Source organism: Chrysochloris asiatica, unplaced genomic scaffold (assembly GCF_000296735.1).
Source record: "Chrysochloris asiatica unplaced genomic scaffold, ChrAsi1.0 scaffold00042, whole genome shotgun sequence".
Lineage (NCBI taxonomy): Eukaryota > Metazoa > Chordata > Mammalia > Afrosoricida > Chrysochloridae > Chrysochloris > Chrysochloris asiatica.
Genome location: NW_006408560.1, coordinates 18,155,080 through 18,178,265, shown reverse-complemented (window position 1 = coordinate 18,178,265; position 23,186 = coordinate 18,155,080). Strand labels below are relative to the sequence as shown.

At 36.7% G+C, this 23,186-nt stretch overlaps 1 pseudogene; it reads left to right on the top strand.

The window, feature by feature from the left end:
* The first annotated feature begins 12,001 nt into the window (after nt 1-12,001).
* On the top strand, nt 12,002-12,977 carry LOC102828524 (annotated as a pseudogene).
* Nucleotides 12,978-23,186: the final 10,209 nt, after the last annotated feature.

Sequence of the window (23,186 nt, the reverse complement as noted above, 5' to 3'; positions counted from 1 at the left end):
CACATAATAACCTGTTGTTGTTGTTAAGTGCCGTCGAGTCGGTTTCGACCCATAGCGACCCTGAATAGGGTTTCCGAGGCTGTAAATCTTTACGGGAGCAGATCGCCTCATCTTTCTCCCGCGGAGCAGCTGGTAGTTTCGAACTGCTGACCTTCCGGTCCCAAGCTCTCTAAAATCAAAGACAAGGAGAGAATCCTGAAAGCAACTAGGGAAAAGAGAAGTGTTACTTACAAAGGCAAGCAAATTAGATTAAGCTTTGATCCCTTAGTAGAAACTATGCAAGCAAGATGGCAATGGGGAGACAGACATACATAAAACACTGAAAGAAAAAAACTGCCAACCAAGAATCGTCTACCCAGCAAAGCTGGCAATAAAATATGATAGTGTAATAAAAACATTCCAAGATAAACAGAAGCTAAGGGATTTTGCCAAAGCCAACCCCACACCTCAAAATATCCTAACGGGAGTACTTTGGACTGAGAACCAACAAGAACAGACAATAACCAGAGACTGACATACATGGCGGCACCACCCAGAACTCAACCAACAAATGAAAGAGTCAAGAATAGAACAAAACTATAAAAACAAATTCAGAGGATCTGGAGGTTAGTCTATGATTAAAACAATTACAATGTGAAAGAAGGTAAAAACATAGGAACAGAGATCCAGATCGTGAGGAAGTCAGGAAGATTACAGGATAAAATAGACTGTTTTAAATGGAGGGAAAAGTTAAAGAATATAAGGTAACCTCAAAGGCAAAATAATCTATTCTCTAGTGACATACGATAATTATTGAAACTTTAGTGGTGTGGCATACTACAAATGGTGACTACAAAGAAAACTTGATACAGGTGTCAATCTTTCCAAGAGAAATGGACAAATTATTACTTTTTTTGTTGAAGTAAAAGACAAACCTGTGTACCTAATTTGTGGCAATGCGTTAGCAGTAATGAAAACAGCCAATCTGAAATGTCATTACAGCTCAAAACATGCTAAACTCAATGAATTAGGAGGCCAAATACAACCTGGATAAAATCAATGCTCGTCAGCAGAGACTGAAATCACAACAAGTTGCTTTCACTAGACCTCCTTGTGACAGAGACAGTATTATTCAGATGAGTTATGTAGTGAATGAGCTAATCCCAAAGAAGCTGAGGCCTCATGTAGAGGGAGAGTTTGTGAAAGAGTGTAATGTGGATGCTGTGGAGTTGTTAGCTCCAGACAAAGTCAAATTGTTTCAGAGTTTTACTTTGTCTCAGAGAACCATCTCAGATCTGCTTACTGACTCAGTACAAGATACTGAAAAAGCATTGAATAATTCTTCAGGAGATTTCCAAATGTTTTCTCTGTCTTGTTACAATAAAATGAACATAACAAATACTTCCCAACTGGCCTTTTTCATTGTGGGATAACTGCAGAGTTTCACACGGGAGAGGAACTGCTGTCACTGGCAGTCATGCATGGCACTACAAGAGGTGAAGACTTGCTTGAGAGACTTGATTTGTCAATGAAAAAAAACTTGATCTCACACTTGATAAGTTAGGTGGCCTTACTACAGATGGAACTACAACCATGGTTTACTCACATAAAGGGTTAATTGCATTTGTCAAGAAAGAACTGAATAGTCTCAGTCTTCATCTAATTAAATTAATTATATGCCACTACATCATATATCAAGAAAGTCTCTGTTCACAGTCACTGCGGCTCTACAATGTGATGTCAACAGTAGTGTCATGCATAAATTTTGTCAAAAACAGAGGGTCTAATAGCCACCAATTTAAGGAATTACTGAATTATCTGGACTCCGAGTATGGTGATTTTGCTTATCATTGTGAAGTGCAGTGGCTGAATGTCGGGAACATGCTCAGGAGGTTTTAGGAACTGTGGGATGAAGTCAAGCAATTCATGGAGAAGAAGGGAAAACCTGTCAGGGAACTCAACAATAGCAAGTGGCTGTGTGATCTAGCGTTCATGAGGGATAGTACCAAGTACCTCTCAAAGCTAATCATCAAGCTACAGGACCCCAACTAGCTTCTCAGCTCCCTGTTTTCAAACATGAAATCTTTTTTTTAATTAAAAAAATAACAACAACACTTTTTATTGTTAATTGAGTGATGCTTTAAAGAGCAGATCATTAGTTTTACATTAAACAAATCATATGCTTTGCTTCATTACAATAACTGCAATCCTTTTCTATGCACCAACAGTTAACAATATTTACCTCTATTCACTTTAGCATTGTATTCCTCCCTGTGTCTCCCACTACCTACATCCTTTCTCTGATAATCTCTCTCTTGTTGTATATTGGCTGCCCTGTCACCCATGTTAACGTGTCTATTCTCTAACCTGTGAATAATTTTCCATTCTCCCATATCCCCGACTCCCCAGAAATGTGAATCTATTTGAAGCTAAATTAAGGCAGTGGAAAGTAATAGCATGGTGCATTTCCCCACTCTGGAAGGACAAAAGCCTTCAAAGACACTTGAATATGCTGGCAAATGTGAGAAATTAATTGAGGCATTAATAAAAGACTCAAGGACGTGTAAAATAAACAAATGGTATTGAATATCCTTGCTACACGGATCAATGTGGAAACAGCTGATGTGCCTGATAGCCTACAACACGAAATCATTCAGCTGCAAAGCAATGATGAGCTAAAAGCTAGATACAATAACCTCACACTGCTTGAGTTCTATAAACATTACATAAGCAATGATGAATTTCCCACTTTGAGGATACTGCATTGAAGTATGCATCTATGTTCAGAAAATCTCACTGCTGCGAGCAGGTCTTTTCAAAACTTACTATTGCAAAGAGTTGACTGTGATCTAGACTGATGGATGCAACCTGGAAAAGTAGTTGTAAGTAGCAACATCAATACAAGCAAACATCACCTGCCTCACCAAAGAGAAGCACTTCTAGCCATCACATTAGGGGTAAGTTAATTAAATGTTTGACTAGATATAGCAGGATAAATTTTAAGGTGATAATATTGTATGGCCTGAAAATGATGCTACAAATATACAAATGGCCCTTGGCAGAAACACGTTTCCCCACTTCTGATTTTAAAAAAAAACACAATAACACACTGGACAAGTAAGTCATAAAGCAGAAGCTGGTACTTGTGTCAGTGTTAACCAGGTATGTTTTGAGGCACACATTTATGGTATTTTGGGGCATGAACTTATGATGTCTCTATGTTTTAGTATATGAAAAAAATGGGATAAAATATTTTGTTTAAAATGGTACAACTATGTTTTAATTTTGATTCTTTTAAAATTAACATAGCCAGTTGTCTCTTTTTCTTCATGGTTTTATTATTTTATCTTGATTAGGAAATTCTTCCTTACTTCATATTATATAAGCAGGGTCCTTAATTTTATTTTAATCAGTCTTGTTTCTTCTACTATTTAAGTTTTCTATATGGTATAAGGTGAGTTATTAACATAGTTTTTTTTATCTTACATGGTTACCCAATTATTACAGAACCTTAAATAAAATCAATTTTCTCCCTCAGTATCAAAAACACAAGGAGCTCTGGTAGCATTGTGGTTATGAATTGGGCTGCTAACCTCGAGGTTAGCAGTTTGAAACTACCAGCGGTTCCGTGGAAGAATGAAGAGGTTATCTGCTCCCGTAAAGATGTATAGCCTTGGAAACCCTGTACAGGGTTGCTATGAATTGGAATCAACTCCATGGCACATACCCACCACCATCTATAAAAGCACAATTTTTTTTTCTATCATAACACTTTCTCTCTTTTTTTCCTGTCACTGAATTACCTTTTATGATCCTCTGATTTATTCACCCATTCTTGTTCTTACATATACCAAGTTTGAAAATCTAGTAGTGAAAGTTTTCTCTTAGTAGTCTTCATTTTCCACATTTCCTTCACTATTAAATATTTACAAATCATATGACCTTTCAAATCATTTCACTAGGGGCTTACACCACTACCACAAACAAATGGGGAAAACATCTATAAATTTATTTGTAAATTGCAGAATATCTTTGAGAAATTAGAAAACTAATGTTTCATGTTAATAGACCTTCCTATAGAAATAAGAACTAATTTTTTTTATGTCAACATGATACAGTCATAATATTGCTAAAACTATTTCCATATGGCAGACGAGTGAGATGAAAATCATAGAAAAGTAAGGAGAGAATGAGGAAAGGAAATGGTGTTTAAGAAACACAGAGCAATCTTTGATATATTTGAGGAAAAACTAAGAAATATAAAGATTTCAGTAAAATCATCATGAGTGGTCTTAAGGAGAACCCTGACCACATTGTTGGGAGAGAAAAGTTGATATCTTTTTCCCTTATCCAGTATTGACCCATTTTTCCAACAGGCATGTTTTATGATGGAAGTAGTTTTATTTTCTATTCATTTATTTATTCTCAATATTCAATTTGTTAGCAATATATATTTAGTGGGTACACAAGTGGTCTTTTTTATTAACTATGCTGGTTTGTCTGTTAGTAATTGTTGTTTTATTGTTAAGCACCATCGAGTTGATTCTGACCCTGTATAAGGATTCCAAGGAGCAACTGGTGAGCTTGAATCACAGAACTTGCAATTCAAATGACTTTGCAGTCTGGTGCATTAACCCACAGCACCACACCAGGACTCCCTGTTAGTAATATTCACATACAATATTGACATTGATATAAACAAGACATTGATACAGTCGAGACATTAAATTTCCATCATCATAAGGAATCTCCATGTTGTCCATATAGCATATCCACATTTCTCCTACTCCAATCCTCATTTTAACCCCTGGTAACTACTAACTTATTTTCCACTTTTATAATTTTGTCATTTTAAGAGTCACAGTCAGACAATACCTAATTGTACACATCATACCTATGTAAGCTTTAGGCATTGGCTTTTCCCACTCAGAACAATTTTTAAGAAACTCATCCAAGTTCCTCCACTCAGTTTGTTGTGCTGTGGTGGCTTACAGGTTGCTGAGATACCGAAAGCTATGCCAGTGGTATCTTAAATATCAGCATGGTCACTCATGGTAGACAGGTTTCTTGAGCTTCCAGACTAACACAGACTAAGAAGATGGACAGTTGAACTACTTTTGAATGTTTAGTCACTGAAAACTTTATGAATAGCAGCAGGGAATTGTCAGGTATAGTGCCAGAAGATGAAACTATTATGAGTAGCACCAGACTATTGTTGGATATAGTGCTGGAAGATGAGTCCCTCAGGTTGGAGGCACTCAAAATATGACTGTGGAAGAGCTACCTTTTCAAAGTAAACTTGACCATGGTGATATGAATGGGGCACAACTCAAAATGAGGAGAAGCTGCTGCAAATATCCATTAGTAGTCAGAACAACGAATGTACCAAGTACAGATCTGGGAAACTTGAAAGTTGTCAAACATGAAATGGATAGCTTAGAAATTGATACTTAGGCATTAATGAGCTGAAATGAACTGATACTGGCCATTTTGAATCTGGCATCATGTGGTTAACTACCCTGGGAATAGCATTCCAGAGGAATGACATCACGTTCATCATCAAAAAAAGTATTAAGATCTGTCTTGAAGTACAATGCTGTCTGTGATAGGATAATAACCATACATCTACAAGGAAGACCAGTTAATACCACTATTATGCAAATACATGCACCAACCACTAAAGCCAAAGATGATGAAACCAAACAATTCTATCAACTTCTTCAACCTGAAATTGATCACACATGCAATCAGGATGTATTGATAATTATTGGTGATTTGAATGCAAAGGTTGGAGACAAAGAAGCATCAGTAGTTGGAAAATATGGCTTGGATGATAGAAATTATGCTGGAGATAGCATGATAGATTTTTGCAAAACCAATGACTTGTTCATTATGAATACCTTTTTTATACAATAGACAAGACTACTATGCACATTAAATTCACTATTTCTGTTTGAAGAGATGGTAAAAAAGCTCACTATCAAAACAAGGCCAGGGCAAACTGTCAAACAGACAATCAATTGCTCATATGCAAGTTCAGGTTGAAACCGAAGAAAATTAAAACAAGTCCATGAAAGCCAAAATATGACCTAGAACATATCCCAGTTGCATTTAGAGATTATTTCTAAAACAGATTTGATGCATCAGACACTAATGACCAAAGACCAGAATAGTTGTGGGAGGACATCAAGAACACCATATAGGAAAAAAAAAAAAGGAACACCATATAGGAAGAAAACAAAGGGTCATTTAAAAAGATAGGAGAGAAAGAAAAGACCAAAATGGATGTCAGAAGAGACTCTGAACCTTGCTCTACAACTTAGAGATGTTTAAGCGAATAGAAGAAATCATTAAATAAAAGAACTGAACAGAAAATTTCAAAGGGCAGCTAGAGATGACAAAAATCAAGTTTAATAATGAAATGTGCAAAGACCTGGAATTGGAAGACCAAAAGGGAAAAACATTCTCAGCATTTCTCAAGCTGAAAAAATTGAAAAAAAGTCATTATTTGACTTGAAATATTGAAGGATTCTATAAGCAAAGTATTGAATGATGCAAAAACATCAAAAGAAGATGGAAGGAATACACAGAGTCATCATACCAAAAATAAATGGTCAATGTTCTACCATTTCAAGAGGCAACATACGATAAAGCACAAAATGATACTGAAGGAAGAAGTCCAAGGTGCACTAAAAGCATTGGCAAAGAACAAGGCAGCAGGAAGCTGATGGAATATAAATTGAAATCTTTCAGAAAATTGATTCAGCATCAGAGGCACAAACTCATCTGTGTCAAGAAATTTGGAAGACAGCTACCTGACCACTGACTGGAAGACATCTGTATTTGTGCCCATTCCAAAGAGAGGTGACCCAATGGAATGCAGACAGCATTAACAACATTATTAATATCATATGCAAGTAAAATTTTGTTGAGCTAATTAACAAATTAGAGCAATAATATATCGATAGGAAACTGCCAGACGTTAAAGCTGGATTCAAACAAGGTTGTGTAACTCGGGATATCATTGCTGACATCAGATGGATTTTAGCTAAAAGCAGAGAAAACCAGAAATATATTTACCTGTTTTTAATCAGTTTAACTGTTTTTTCATTTTTTCAATTAAAAAAAAGGCTTTTGACCATGTGGATTATAACAAGCTATGGATAACATAGTGAAGAATGCATACTGCAGAACACTGAATTGTGCTCATGAGGAATGTGAACATAGACCAAGAAGTAACCGTTCTGACAAAACAAGGGGATATTGAATGGTTTAAAATTAGGAAAGGTGTGTGTCAATATTGTATTCTTTCACCATACTTAGTCAATCTGAATACTTAGCAAATAATCCTAGAAACTGGGTTATATGAAGAAGAACATGCCATCAAGATTAAAGGAAGACTCATTAACAATCTGCAATATGCAGATGTTACAACCTTGCTTACTGAAAGCAAAAAGAACTTAAAATACTGATGAAGATTAAAGACGACAAGTTTCAGCATGGTTGCACTTCAATGTAAAAAAATGAAAATTCTCACAACTTGGACCAATAAATAACCTCATAATCAATGAAGAAAAGATTGAAGTTGTCAAAGACTTCATTTTGCTTGGATCCACTATCAACACTCATGGAAGCAGAGTTAGGAAACCAAACTACGCATTGCATTAGGCAAATCTGCCCAAAAAGGCCTCTTTAAAGTGTTCAAGAGCAAAGATTTGAAGACTAAGGTGTGTCTGACCGAAGCCATGGCATTTTCAATTGTCTCATATGCATGTGATAGTTGACAGTGAATAAGGAAGACCATAGAAGATTTTATGCATTTGAGTTATGGTGTTGGAGAAGATTTTTTAAAGTATCATGGTCTGCCAGAAGAGCAAATAAGTTGGTGTTAGAAGTACAGTCAACTCCACGCTTACCAGAGAATGGCTTTTTAAATGATAATAGTGTTTTAGAAAGGGCTAACAATCTTCAGTACAATCTGCAAGTCTTCCTTTGAGCACGGATTCCCCTTTGACCTGGAAATCTAATGAGGCTTGAGTGCTGTGGGTAATTCTGTTAATTAACCCCTCGAGGGGAAAATATGCTTTCTTCTTATTCTAGGAGGCTAAAAACCTCAGTGGAGTCTTCCTTCCTTTCTGTCATTTCCCTATGAAACCTATGACTATGACTATAACTCCCCTTGTGGAGATTATAAGGGACATGTAGGAATGCAGAGACCCAGGGAAAAGTGGTGCTCCTATGGTCTTTGGCCTAGGTGAGTTTGGGTTCACTGATGTCTGGGAAGATGCATTCATTTCCAGTGGTCAGGAAGAGAGATTCACGCTATAAAGATGTGAATAATGAAGATTTAAGGAGATTTGAAACCTGGCATAAAATTAGACATAAATTTATGACAAAGTCCATTTCTGAAGTCTAGGTTGCATAGATGTAAACTTAGGAAGAAAACCAAATTGAATTTATTTTTAGAGTCTGTATTTTATATGTTATCTTCCTATCTTTCTTACTTTTGGTTTTTGATGGAGTTAATTATGCTTGTAAATCTAATCCAAATATGCTCATTTAAAAAATAAACTAATTTCATACGCCTAATACAAGCCCGGAATTGTGAAAGATAGAGAGACCATGCCCTAATTGAGCTCATAATCTAAGGAACGTAGACAACACAAAACACAGTTTCCATACAACATGATAAGGGTTACAGTAAAAGATCACTGGATAAAATAAAACAGCCATACAAAACACCACCTTATATTTGTGTATGCATGATGGAAATAAGACCACAACAGCAATTGACAGGATCTCTGAAGGAGGCAATGACTGAAATGAAACTTAAAGGAAGCATGAGACGGTAATGAGAGATGAGTAAGATCATCTTCCAAGAAAAGAGTTTGCAGTCAAAAAGTCAACAACCAATAAACTAGTGAATTCAGAACACTGCCTATATTGCAGCATGGAACAGTAGCATAGGAGGAATATTGACTATGTTGGTCTAATGTGCAAGTGGCAGATCTGTGCTGGACACAGAGATAAGGAATAACTAGAAACCGCGTGATAAGAGATGCTCACCAACAGAGAATATACAAAGGCATGAGATTAGACAAGATAATGGATTTAGACTTACATATCTCTCTACAGAATGAGTAAAAGAAGATATGTTCACAACATATAAAATCATACACACACACACAGCATACAATAGCAAAATACCTTAGGGGAAGCTTCCATGTAAATAGAGGGTAAACCTGGAGAGATAAGTTTCATGTGACCGAAGGAAGACAAACCTCCAGGAGGAGGAGTAAATAATTTCTGATGCAAAGGTGTAGTTGTTAGAGCTGGTAAATTCCTATTCATAACAACTCTATGTAGGGCAGAACAAAACACTGTCCAGTTCTAGCCTCTCAGTGGTTCCTATGTTTGAGAACATTGTTGCAGCCACTTTGGCAACACATCTTGCTGAGGGTCTTCATCATTTTCCCTGACCCTCTACTTTACCAGGAGTCCTGGTGTGGCACTGTAGGATAAGCACAGAGCTGTTAATCACAGGTTGGTAGTTCAAATCCACCAGTCACTCCTTGGAAACCCTATACAAGGTCTCTATGAGTCTGAACCAACTCAAAGGAATTTAACAGCATCAACAACTACTTACCAAGCATGTATCCTTCTCCAGGAACTGGTTCCTCTTTACAATATGCCCAAAGTGCATGAGCTGAAATGTCACCATCCTCGCTTCTGAAGAGCATACTGGCTGAACTGCTTCCAAAAAATATTTGTTCATTCTTCTGACAATCCACAGTATGTTTAATAGTCTTCACTAGCCCTATAATTCAAAGGAATTGAAACTTCTTTGGTCTTCGTTATTCATTATCGAGCTTTCCTGTGCATTGTTATTGTTGTTAAGTGTCCCAGAATTGGTTCTGACTCATAGCAACACTGCATAGGATTTCCAAGGTCATTCACCTTTGTGGGATCAGAAAGTCTCATCTTTCTCTCCTGGAGTGGCTGGTGGGCTTGTACTGCTAACCTTGTGGTTTGTAGTCAAGCGCTTATTCTATGGTAAAGGTGTGGTCACAATAGAAAGAAAATTTTCCATTGCTTCAGGATTTTGTGTGTTACTGATTTGACTTTAATTCACTTTACTTTGATTCACAATCAACACCCATGGAAGCACAAATCAAAATATAGATCTATGTACTGAATTGGAAAAAGCTACTGCAAAAATGTCAGCTTAAAGACTAAGGTGCGCCTGACCCAAGCTATGATATTTTCAATAACCTCATATGCATACAAAAGCTGGACAGTGAATAAGGAAGACCTTAGAAGAATTGATGCTTTTGAGTTATGGTGTTGGAGGAGAATATTGAAAGTGCCATGGGCTGCCAAAATAACCAAAATTTCTGTGTTGGGAGAAGTGCAGCCAGAGTGCTCCTTGGAGGCCAATATGGCCAAATTTTGTCTCTCATACTTCGGATATATTGTCAGGAGGGACCAGTTGCTGGGGATATCACGTTTGGTAGGGTGGAGGGTCAGAGAAAAAGAGAAAGACCCCTGTGAGATGGATTGGCAAAATGGCAGCATCTATGGACTCAAGCGTGGCAATGATAGTGAGGTTAGCCCACGATCGGGCAGTGTTTCATTCTGCTGTTAATAAGGTCACTATGAGTTGGTATCGACTCAATGATACCTAACAACAACAACAACAACTGCAAAAGACCTATTTAAAGTGTTAAGAAGCAAAAATGTTACCTTGAGGACTAAGGTGTATGTGGTCCAGGACATATTTTCAATTACTTCATATGCATGTGAAATTGAGACAGTGAGTGAATATTATTATTTGTTGTTAAAGTGCCATGGAGTCGGTTCCCACCTGCAGCAACACTGTTTCTGAGAGTTTCTGAGGAGCTATAGGGTTTCTGAGAAGAGACTGATGAGCTTGAACCACCAACCTTGTGGTTCAAACTGACTTTGCAGTCCAGCACCTTAACCCACAGCACCACACCAGAACTCCAGTGAAAGAATAATGAAGATCAAGAAAGGATTGATGTTTTTGAATTATGCAACTGGCTAAGAATATTGACAATACCATAATTTACCAGAAGAATGGAATCCTGGTGTGGTTCTGTGGGTTAATGCCCTGGACTGTAATGTCGGTTCAGCCACTCCTAGGAAATCCTACACAGGGTCCCTATGAGTCGAACAGACTTAATGGCACTTAACAACAACAACAACAACCAGGAGGATAAACAAATTTGTTCTGGAAGAAGTACATCCAGAATATTCCTTAGAAACAAGGCTAGAGTAACTTCATCTTATATACTTTGGACATGTTATTAGGATGGAACAGTGCCTGGAGAAAGATATTATGCTTGGTAAAGTAGAAGGTCAGCAAAAAAAGAGAAAGATCCCAAATGAGATGGATTGAACAGTTGCTGCAACAATGAATTCAAATATAGCAACAATTGTGATGATGGCACAGGACTGAGCAGCATTTTTTCTGTTGAATTGGAACTAATTCGATGGCACCTAACAACAATAATAAACAGGGTAGATGGTTTTGTATATTAAAGGGAAACAAGTTGAACAGCAGATGGACTGGGAATGTACCTAAAGGAGATAATGTTATATTATTCTTTCAGAAAGCTTGACTCTGACTGTAATGATAACGCTAACAACTATTGAGTATTTAAACTACACGTTTCATATGTTCACTTAATTCTCAAAATAGCTCTATAAGACAGGTACTATTATTTTCCATCTACAAAGTAAAAAATTAAGTCTCAGAGAGAACATTTAATGATCAGGTAATGAATGAGACAAAGTATTCTGTATGAGTTAGCATCCCACCTTTAATTATTATGCTATACTGTCTCCCAATTTTTAAAAAATGATGAAAAGATGTAGAGAACCTAATAATTATTTTGTATCTGGGAAAATTCACATAAAAATACTGGCTTACCAAAATAATATTTATGTTTACAATGCATTGATTCCTTATGTCAGCTGTGTCTTCTCTTCCTTATTCACAGGTACTTCTGCTGTGGATATGGATCGTGGAAACCTATCAACTATGACTGCATTTATCTTCATTGGATTCCCTCAGCTTTATGATGGTGGTCTCCTGTACTTTTTCCCTTTACTTTTCATCTACATCTTTATTGTTACTGGAAACTTGATGATTTTCATTGCTGTGAGGATGGATACATGTCTCCACAATCCCATATGTATTATTTCATCAGTCTCTTCTCTTTCCTTGAGATATGGTACACCACAGCCACCATACCTAAGATGCTTTCTAATCTGATCAGCAAGAAAAAGATCATTTCCTTCATCGGTTGTCTCTTACAGATGTATTTCTTTCATTCACTTGGAAACACTGAAGGGGTCTTGCTGACTGTCATGGCCATTGACAGGTATGTAGCCATCTGCAGTCCATTCCACTACCCAGCAATCATGACCCCCCCCCCCCCCCCCGGCTACGTACTCAGCTCTCTGCAGGTTGTTGTGTCTTTGGTTTTCTCATCCTTCTACCTGAGATTGTGTGGATTTCAACCCCTTCTGTGGTCCTAACCAAATTCATCAGATCTTCTGTGATTTTAGCCCCTTATTGAATTTGGCCTGTACCGATGCCTCCGTGATACTGGTGCAAGATGTGATTCATGCTCTTAGCATTCTAACAACAGCTCTGATTATTTCTCTTTCTTACATCAGAATTATGATTGTTATCCTAGGCATCTCTTCAGTTGAGGGTCGAAAAAAGGCCTTTTCCACCTGTGCTGCCCACATTGCTGTCTTTCTGCTATTTTTTTGTAGTGTAGGTCTGATGTATCTTAGATTTTTCTACTACTTATACACCCTTCTGGGATACCACAATTGCTCTGACATTCTCTGTACTTTCTCCCCTCTTCAATCCCATTATATATAGCCTGAGAAATAAGGATATGAAAGAGGCAATTAAGAAGCTCCTTTGTTCTCACAAGGTATTTAATATATCTGAGAAGTAATTTAGGCTATATGTATCTGTACAAATGGCACTTCTTTCCAAAATATTGGCCTCAAAAATATGAAATTTAAAGCAATTATGTAATTAGTCCAAGTCTAGTTATTTTTCTAATATGAGCTTATGAACAATGGTAAAGAAAGTTTTCTGCAGAATTACAAAGATGACAAAAGGAAAATAAGTCCTTAATCTTTCTAGAGACTGGGGAATATTTTCTTTTCAAGAAATCTCTAAGTTTATTTTTAAGTTTTACTTATCTCTTTGACTTCAAAATGAACAATTATTTAAATAGCAACACTTGTATGCATTACCTTGATTATTCAACTTCTTTTCCCACCTTACCATTAGTATCCTTACAAAATCTACATGGGACAGTCAGAGTATGTGCCAATTCTCCATGATATCAAAGTGATTTGTCAAGAACCACTCAGTAAAATACTGGGCAATGAGAACTATGGCTTCTGGTACTCAGATTGCAGACTTTATCTCCCTGACTCTTATCTTCTCCTCATTGATTTTGCAAGACATGCATTGGGATGATTTGAGTGTGATCCTGTCATCATAACGGGAGCAGTGACCTGTATTTGATATTGGTTAACTGCTATTAAATTACTAATCGGACTGCGAACCTTAAGGTCAGCAGTTCGAAACTATCAGCTGCTCCGCGGGAGAAAGATGAGGCTTTCTACTCCCGTAAAGATTTACACCCTCGGAAACCCTGTACAGGGTTGCTATGGGTCGGAACCGACTCGACGGCACTTAACAACAACAACTGCTATTAAAAGACCTCTGCCTCTGAAAACTTTCAATCTTATGAAGAGACAGTGGAAGGTAGTACTAATATGTCATAAATGTATCTGCTTATATTTATAGTCAATACAATTTATTAACTATTTAATCCAATTCTCTAAAAATCAGCTATTTTCCTTTTCTTCTTCAATCCAGTACTAAAATATACACATTTATAGTCATTTTAATACAAATATATCTTATGCCTTTTAGCTTTCTTATGTACAGATGATCTCCAGCCCAGGTAGTTATTTCTCTTTCAGCCTTGCCCAAATAATAAGAAGATGATAGATATGTGGAGCTGACCTGAACTCTCTTGTAAAGTCACGTATTAATGAGGATATGGGGATCAAAGATACATTCACAGAGGGAAAGAAAGTTAACTGGTGGAGACATTCAGAGAAAAAAATCTGGTAGAAATGAAATTAAACTCACCTGTACTATCTGTCCTGGCAATACAGATTTTAGGATTGCCTCTAAAGACATTTCGACACGTGGGGAAGCTGACCTGTATGAAGCTAATGTTTGGATTACTGGGTAGTTGGAGGCAATCTAGCGACCTACTATGTGGAAAGACATTTAAAATAAATTGAAAGAATATTTCAAAGGATGGTGCCGCTGTTAGGTATTATGGATTTAATTAAAACAAGGCAACGTAAATATTTTTTTAAGTGACTTTGAGTGAAAAATTCAGTAATGTAGTGATGTTGACTCAGTGTGATCCATATAAATTTAAAATACATGTACAAAATGCATGTTGTAGAAGAACACATACTTCCAGAAGATATGTACCAAATAAATTTAAAATGCTGCAGTGAAGGAAAAAATAGGAAGAGGAATGAAACTAAGGGAAAATTTTAAAAATAATAATTTTCAAAGATAAACTGTATATGTAAAAATGTTCATTTTTTAATAAAAAAAGATAACATGCAATCAGTACTCTGAAATTTACTTTCTGAATTAAAAAATATATATATCATAGCATACAGATGTATTGCTTCCATATTAAAAGGTTGCCACATAATGTTCTAGGTTATGCTTGTACCTTACCTTACTTATTGATTCTGAGTCCTTGTGTGGCATTGTAGGATAAACACTGGACTGCTAACTACAAGAACAATGGTTCCAACCCATCAGCCACTTCTCAGAAACCCTCTACAAGGCCACTATGAGTCAGAGCAGACTTTACAGCATTTTACAAAAACAGCAAGCTGAAATGTAGAGGTTTTTAAAATTACTTATATTCATCAACAAAGTCATGGTTAAAAGCTATATATCGTTTGCACACTGCCATATTGTTGGGAGATCAGTTCCCAAAAGTGTAACTGCAGTGCAAACCAGTATCCTAAACATTATAAAATGAATACAGACAGAAAAGCCCATTGTTGTTGCTGTTGTTAAGTCAGTTCCTACTCACAGCGACCTTGTATAGTTTCCCAGGAATGGCTGGCGGGCGAGTTTGAACTGCCGACCTTGAAGATCAAACTGACCTTGTGGTCCAGCGCTTTATCCCACAGCGCCACATGTATTTCAAAATATCACCCCATATAGCATATACCATTTTTTATATTCTTTGTCAAACGAATTAGCAAAACAAATACATACAAATTTGCATGTATTTGAAATTCACCAGAATAGAATAGTGTGACATCATAAGTTTAATAGCTAGTTGTAATTCTTTTTTTGTTGTTTGAACTGCTTGATTACTTTTTTGTTACTAATATTTCTATTGAGTTCTTTGTTTTATAAAATTTAATTAATTGCAAAGCTGCTATATAATTCTTATAATTCTTATAATGGTTCAGGAATTTCAAAATGTAAATATATATATGTGAGGTATATTATAATCTATGAAAATTTTGGGCTTTTTTCAATACACCTAAAATGTCTGTTAGCTATGTAAATTTCCTAGAAAGTTTTTATATGCTATTTGAAGGTTTTCATTAATTGATTATGCAGTTAATGATATGTAAGTAGCCAAAGTCTTTAATACATACACCCTCTGCCATAAAGTCAATTCCAACTCATAGTGACCCTACATAGGGTTTCTGAGACTGTAAATCTTTATGGAGACTTACAGCTCATCTTTCTCCCAAGGAGCAGCTGGTAGGTTTCAACTGCCAACCTGTATTTAGCAGTCCAATGCCCTACCATGTTGTTGTTGTTGTTAAGTGCCGTTGAGTCGGTTCTGACCCATAGCGACCCTGTACAGGGTTTCCGAGGGTGTAAATCTTTACAGGAGTAGAAAGCCTCATCTTTCTCCCATGGAGCAGCTGGTAGTTTCGAACCACTGACCTTAAGGTTTGCAGCCCGATTCGTAACCACTATGCTACCAGAGCTCCATGCACCATGAAATCTCCTAAAGTCTTCAACAGAGTCTCATAAAATAAATTCAATGCTTAACATTACGTAGATCTACAAAATCACTTCACATATCCGAGTAATCTTTTAGGATGGTAGGATTATAGCACATATGTTTGCTCAGCTGTCAATACTAAACATGAGCTCAGACTTCTTACTGTTTTTCTACATCTACTGAAGAGGTTCTCACCACAGATTGTAGGTAGAAATCTGCTAGGATTTCTGGATGAGCTTTTGCTGATTGCCTCTCCTATCATATGTTACAGTCTTAAAAGGAACCATAGTAACTAGAGTTTAACAACTCATTTTGCAACCAACAGTAAAAACGCCAAGAGGACTGCTTACCAAGTAAAGATTGAAATAGTATATAGATTGTCTGTTGTATGTATTGTCTGTTAATTGAAGACCAAGGTTCCCTGCTGGTGCAGTTAGTGGTTGTCTGCTAACTGATAGGTTGGCTGTTCAAAGTCATCAGCCACTTCCATGGAGAAAGATATGGCAGTCTATTTTCACAAAGATTTAAAACACTGGAAACTCTCTTCTGTCATATAAAGTCATTATGAGTTAGAATCTATTTGAAGTTCAAATTATTCCTAACTGATATCACTGGAAATTATTTTAATTATAGCATTAACATCAATCAGTATGTATGTTGAAATCAGTTATGCATGTTACAACGTTTGACATTAAGTTGAAATAGTCATTATGAACACAAAACATTTATAAACGTGTTTCTAGTCAATTTCCATGTGAAACAGTACTCACAGGGAAAAAAAAGTAATTTATATTTGTAAAAGTCATTTTTGGTTTTGGTAGTCATTTTAGTGAAAAGAAGTTAAATTGTTTTCAAACATTTTATTTTAATTTGTGTGAAAGCATACCCAGCAAATTGATTTTCCATTCTACAGTTTATTTTCCATTCAACACATTTTGATTAGTGAGATTGATTATAATTCCCACAATATAACAGCTCTCTTCCCACTCCCTCCCTTTCTTTCCGTTTCCATATGTGCTTTTCTATCCTTTCCTGCCTTCTGATCTTTATCCTTATTTATTCTATAATTCAGGGCAGGAGAAATTCAAGAAGAGAGTACAATTCGTGGCTTAAAGCAAGTGTGATTTCCAAAGAGCTCATGCAAAAATATAAATAAAAATAAAAAAATATATATGACCAATTAAAATTAAAAACTTATAAAAACTGTATGTCTATATCAAAACCCCACTGTTCCCAAGTCAATTACAAATCAAAAAGGCCCTATTGGACAGAAAGAACTGCCCCACAGTATTCTAAGACTGTAAACTTTATGGAAGTTGACTGCCACATGTCTATTCCATGGAGTGGCTGCTGTCACTTATTTTTTTGTTTTGCAGCAGAACATGCAATCACTGCATCACTTGTTGTTATTATTGGAGTCGGTTCCGACTCATAGTGACCCTGTACAGGGTTTCTGAGGCTTTAAATCTTTATGGGAGCAGAAATCTTCATATTTCTCCCGCGGAACAGCTGGTAGTTTTTAAATGCTGACCGTGAGATTAGCAGCCCATTTCGTAACCATTACACTACCCTTATATACCCATAATGATACTTGAAAAGCCATTCAATTCATTATGTTTTCTCTTGAATAACTACTAAATTAAATTTTGATTGATTGAGAAAAATGTACTCATATGCTACTGGTCACATGAAAGTTAAAAATATGAGCAGAAGTCTATGAAAGTACAGATAAATATAAATATTAGTCTTGGGGTTTTGGTCCATAAGGGTCTGTATACATAGGCGCTGAGAGACTAAAAGGCAAAATGACCAGGACCCTATCCAAGAGACATCAGTTTATTACAGAAAAGAAAGTTAAAGAGATGGTTTACTGACAAGGGAAGTTACTTACAAAGGGTGAGGAAAAGCTGTTTCTAGTGGCCACTGACTGGATAGTGAAGTTTATTCTCTAGAGGGGCATAGGCTAGGATCTTTTAATATCATGGGGAATAGAAACTTCACATATATCAGGTCAGTTACGTGTGGTATGCAGAACCAGGAAAGGTAGAGAAATCACAAGTTGCAGGGCTGCCTGTCACCTTCCTAGAGAATAAAGATTTTGATCTGTATAGCTGGAGGAGGTGTCTATCTGTTCCTTCCTAGCTACTGAAGCAGGGGGAAGGGATAGAAGATATGGTTTGAGGTGACATTAGTGTTGGCCATTTAGAGCATTCAATTTGTTTCTCTACAAGTAGTTTGAGGTTCTTTTATTACCAATACCCAAGCCTCTGCCATAGATAGAATTGGGTCCAACTCCTAGGGAATCTACAGGACAGAGTAGAACTGTTCCATAGGGTTTCTAAAACCATAAGTCTTTACTGAAACAGACTGCCTCATCTTTCTTCCTCAGAGTGGTTGGTGTGTTCAAACCATTGACTTTTCATTTAGCAGTCCAATACTTAGCTCAGTGTACCACCAGCTAACCAATGTTGTTGTTAAGAGCCATCCAGTCAGTTCCAATGCATATTGACCCTGTATAAGATCTTTGAGTTTGTATCTTTGTGGGAACAAAAAGTCTCACCTTTCTCTCACCAAGTGGCTAATGGACTCAAACCACTAACATTGTGGTTCATAGTCCAATGTATCCTAGAGAGTCATTGTGTTCCCTTATTACCAATTATTGTTTTGTTGTTAGGTGCTGTCATCAGTTCCAACTCATAACAATCCTGAGCAGGGTTTCTGAGGAGCGACTGGTGAGTTTCAACTGGCATCCTCACAATTTAAATTGATTTTGCAATACAGTGCTTATCCTATAGCTTATCTTACAGCATCCTAAGGACTCTTTATTACTAATCGAGACATATTTATGTTCTTAATTGTAAAAAGCATTTTAAAGTCTTTCATACACAGTTGCATCTTCATTACCATATCATTCAATAAGAACTGAGATTTGATCAGCACTTTGGAGAGACACTTGAGAACTTCAAGGAGAATCCACTTATACATTAATAATAATAACATGTAGAAAGTTCTTAAAAAATTTTTACTAATAACATGAATCCCTTTGCTGTTAATTCAATCTGACTCATAGTAACCCTACAGGATAAAGTAGAATTGCCCCTAGGGTTTCTAAGATTGTTGTCTTTTGGGAAGCTGATGCCACAGCTTTCTCCCATGGAGTGGCTGATGGGTTCAGACCTTTATGTTAGTCACTGAGTTGCCTAACCACTGCATTACTACGGCTTTTTTTGATGACATGAATTGCCCAGAACAACTCAAACTGTTATTTATATAGGTTATGAAGCTAAATTCATATCAGTGTACATCCAGTGATACCTCTCAAAAAAGATCAGGAAATATAAATAAATGATAGTGGAACTGCTTAAAAGAATTTCTAAATTGGACTACCTTCCATATATTTAAATATTCTAGCTATTTTCCAGATTACTTAGCACTCATAATTTACTAATTTTAATATCTAAGTTTCAGTCTTCATCACTGGAAAGCTGCGTTTTTTAACAAATTTATAGATAATGTTGAAAGCTTTCCTCAACCTAATGAAAATAGGTAATCATTTATTCCCCATAAATCAGAGAAGAATTTTTAATAGGACATAACCTATGATAAAGGAGTTAAAGTAGTAGTACCAGCTCCGTAACCAGACCTCTTTCAAATAAGAGACTCTTCAAATAACAGAAACTTTGACAGTAAAGTGTAGCAGAGGCTCTGATATAAAACTTTTAGAATTAAATAATTCTTGCTAGCTCTGTAACCTTGGGTCATTAACCTCTCTATGCCACAGTGTCGTCTATAAAATTTGTTCAATGATACTTGTCCTTGTCAAGATTAAATGAATTAATATAGTTGATATCAGCCCTGCAGCAAATTCTGAATAAGGAAAGCTGAAGAATTGATGCTTTTGAGTTATGGTGTTGGCAAAGAATATTGAAAGGGCCACAGACTACCAGAAGAATAAATACATCTGTCTTGGAAGATCTACAACCAGAATGTTCCTTAAAAGTAAGGATGGCGAGACTTTGTATCTTGTACTTTGAACACGATGCCAGTAAGGATCAATCCAAGGATAAGGAAATCATTCTTGGTAAAGTGTAGGGTCAGTGAAAAAGATGAAGAACCCCAACAGGATGAATTAACACAGTAACAACAACTGTGAGTATGGTACAGGTGTTTCATTCTGTTGTGAATAGGGTCGCTATGAGTCAGAACTGACACAATGGTACCTAACAACAACAACATGATTTGTTAAAAAACAAACAAACATGCATCCAGAATCTTCTAAGGTGGGAAGTTTCCACTTGAAAGGACAAGCAGACCAACCTGGAACAGCTAGAAGAACAAAAAATACTTCTTGAAAGAAAGACTGACAGGAAAAATACAAAACAATATAAGCAGTCTTACTGATTACTACAAGAACAAGCAAGTTGCTTGCCCAAGTTGCTTGCCCACATCAAGGCAAGTGGCCGGGTCCCCTCAGGGCAAACCCCCTTCCAAAACTAAGATTCAATGGGAATACACGCTTGGATTGGTGACCACGTTCGTCACTGATAAGGGGAAGTGAGGGAAAAACAGCAATGAAGCTGTGAGTTAAGCCCTACACGTTCAATAGACTCTTGTGAACCTGGGTGGAGACCTGGTTGGTCAGCAGTGTTGTAAGACCTGGGGACTCTTGGGCCCAGAGTCAGTGACATAGCCACAGAGGACTAGAGTGGAAAGTGAAGTGTCCAGCTGATAAGAAGAAAGGGTGTATGCATAAGAACACCCACACTTGCAGATAATACCCACTTGACCTGGCTTCAATGACTGGATGATCAGAGCTCAACTAGAAGAAGAAAGAAGAGGAAAAAAAGAGTAATCTGATACAATTTGATGAACTTGGCCTATACCTATGGATGCAGTAGCTCAAAAGAGGGAACAAATTTTTACAGTGAGGATCATTCCCACCCCCTCCATACACAGAGTAGACAGGGATGGGCAACTTGGACATTGGTTAGCCAAAATGGTGGGGGTAGAGGCTACAAAAGCAAGAAGTGACCGGCTTACAAACTTTCAAGAGGGAGCCTAGATCCAGAGGGTGTGGAGGAAGGTAGAATCTCCACTGAGTCGCATCAAATCTGTCTAGGTGGGGCTGATGAAAGGCGATGTGGATAGGTCTCTTGTGATACAATAGTGAATAATCAGGGCTGATTGAGAGGGTTGGAAATACATGTCAACTTTTGTAAGTAGCACCTTACAAGTAGGTCTTAAAAGCTACATGATTGACCATATCAGGTTAGGGAAAGGTAGTCTTCATCCTTTTAGTTCAACTCTTAAAGCCAACAGTGGCAAGGTCAGTGAATTAGGAAAAGTCAATGTCAGAAACTGGGTAAATGTTGGAGGTAAAGGCAAAGGTGGCAAGTTTGCTCAAAATTGTGCAGAAAATGTGGAATCCAGGAAAAGTTCAAGAATCTGAAGTCACATAAATAGATGAGAGTTGAAAAATAATAACAAATGATTGCTATTTCTGTAGAAGGGCATATGAAGTAAGAAAAGAAGAAAACAGAATGCTGAATTATTTAAGAGGTAGAAGAGAGAAAAGTCAGTGAGGCCTAGTATAGTGTCAAGAAAACAAGGGAAAGTTTTCAAGAAAGTGTCAGTTGTTCTCTGGAAATTTGTAGTAGTGAAGATAGCATAAGACCTTTGGCCTTTCAATCAGATAGTCATTGATATACTTTAAGGAAAGAAATAGGGAAAGTCTAAAACAGAAAATTGGTTGAAAAGGATTCAAGAGAGAATGATGCCAATAAATATGCATTACATATTAGGAAAAAAGAGGATAAAGTGTTGCTAGGAGACAAATAGTCAAAGTAAAGAAAGCAGAGTAAAAGGTTTTACTTTTCCCCAGTTAAGGAGATTTGCACATATTTGAAGCAGAAGGAAAGAAATCAGCAAAGAGAGAAAAGCAAAAGATTCAGAAAAAGTAATAAATTGATAAGATAACATCCTATAATGTGTGAGTTTTAGGTAGTATTCTATAAAGCAAATGAGAAAAGTTCTATCCTCCCAATATAACCCATCAAATTTTACTAAATCAGCAGCTCTGCTTTCACTGTTTACTATATACCATTTCCATGAATTATTTCACTTGTCCAAAAACTTCGGATATAAAACATGTTTGAAAACCACTTACCTAGAGGGTACAGAATAAAAGGATTGGGAGGTGAGAGAAAGGTCAATTTCATAAAGAAGTTAAAATAACATAAATGGACCACTGTAGGTTTGCTCCTCTGAGTCCTTATTAAGAATGGATATTAATGGAGGGAGGGTGAGGCATTTAGAGGTAGAAAGGGGAGGAAGATGGGTGGAATTCACTAGTGATGGCTTTATCTTTCTCTTAAAATATTCAGTCAAAGCATAAGCTAAAAATCAGGAAAAATAAAAAGGATTTTGAAAATTATGTGTAACTTATTAAAGAATCAGTAAGACTTGAATATGGGGAAGACAACTATCTTTATCATTTATAATCGATTCAGTTCTTTGTTCATCTATAGTTTTCAAATGCAGTGATTTAAAAATATGGTTCTCTGATAACAGAATCAGTGTCATTTGAGAATTTGTTAGAAAGGCAAATTCTGGGATCCCTCCTTTGTTGTTGTTTTTGTTACGTGTTGGTGAGTTGGGTCCCACTCATAATGATCCTGAATACAGTTTCTGAGAAGTGGCTGGTGTGTTTGATTCAATGACCTTGTAGTTAGCAGTCCAGTGCTTATCCTACAGTGCCATACCATAACTCCAAAGACCTACTGAATTAGAAAAGCTGAAGATAGGTCCAAGAGATTTGTGTTTTATCAAGACCTCCAGGTGGTTTTAACCTATGTTAAAAATTAAGAACTGCTGGTCTCAAATGTTAGATGTGCTTTTTTGACTGCATGTTTTCTGTACTACAATTTTAGTTGTAAGCATCTATGGACGCTCTTTGTCTTCTTCTTCAGCCCCAATACTGGAATTTGGTGAATGCATTTACTCTCTGACAAACATCTCCTAGAAGGTTTGAGACTACTGGGAGTTGAAAACCTCATTTCCAACCAGGAG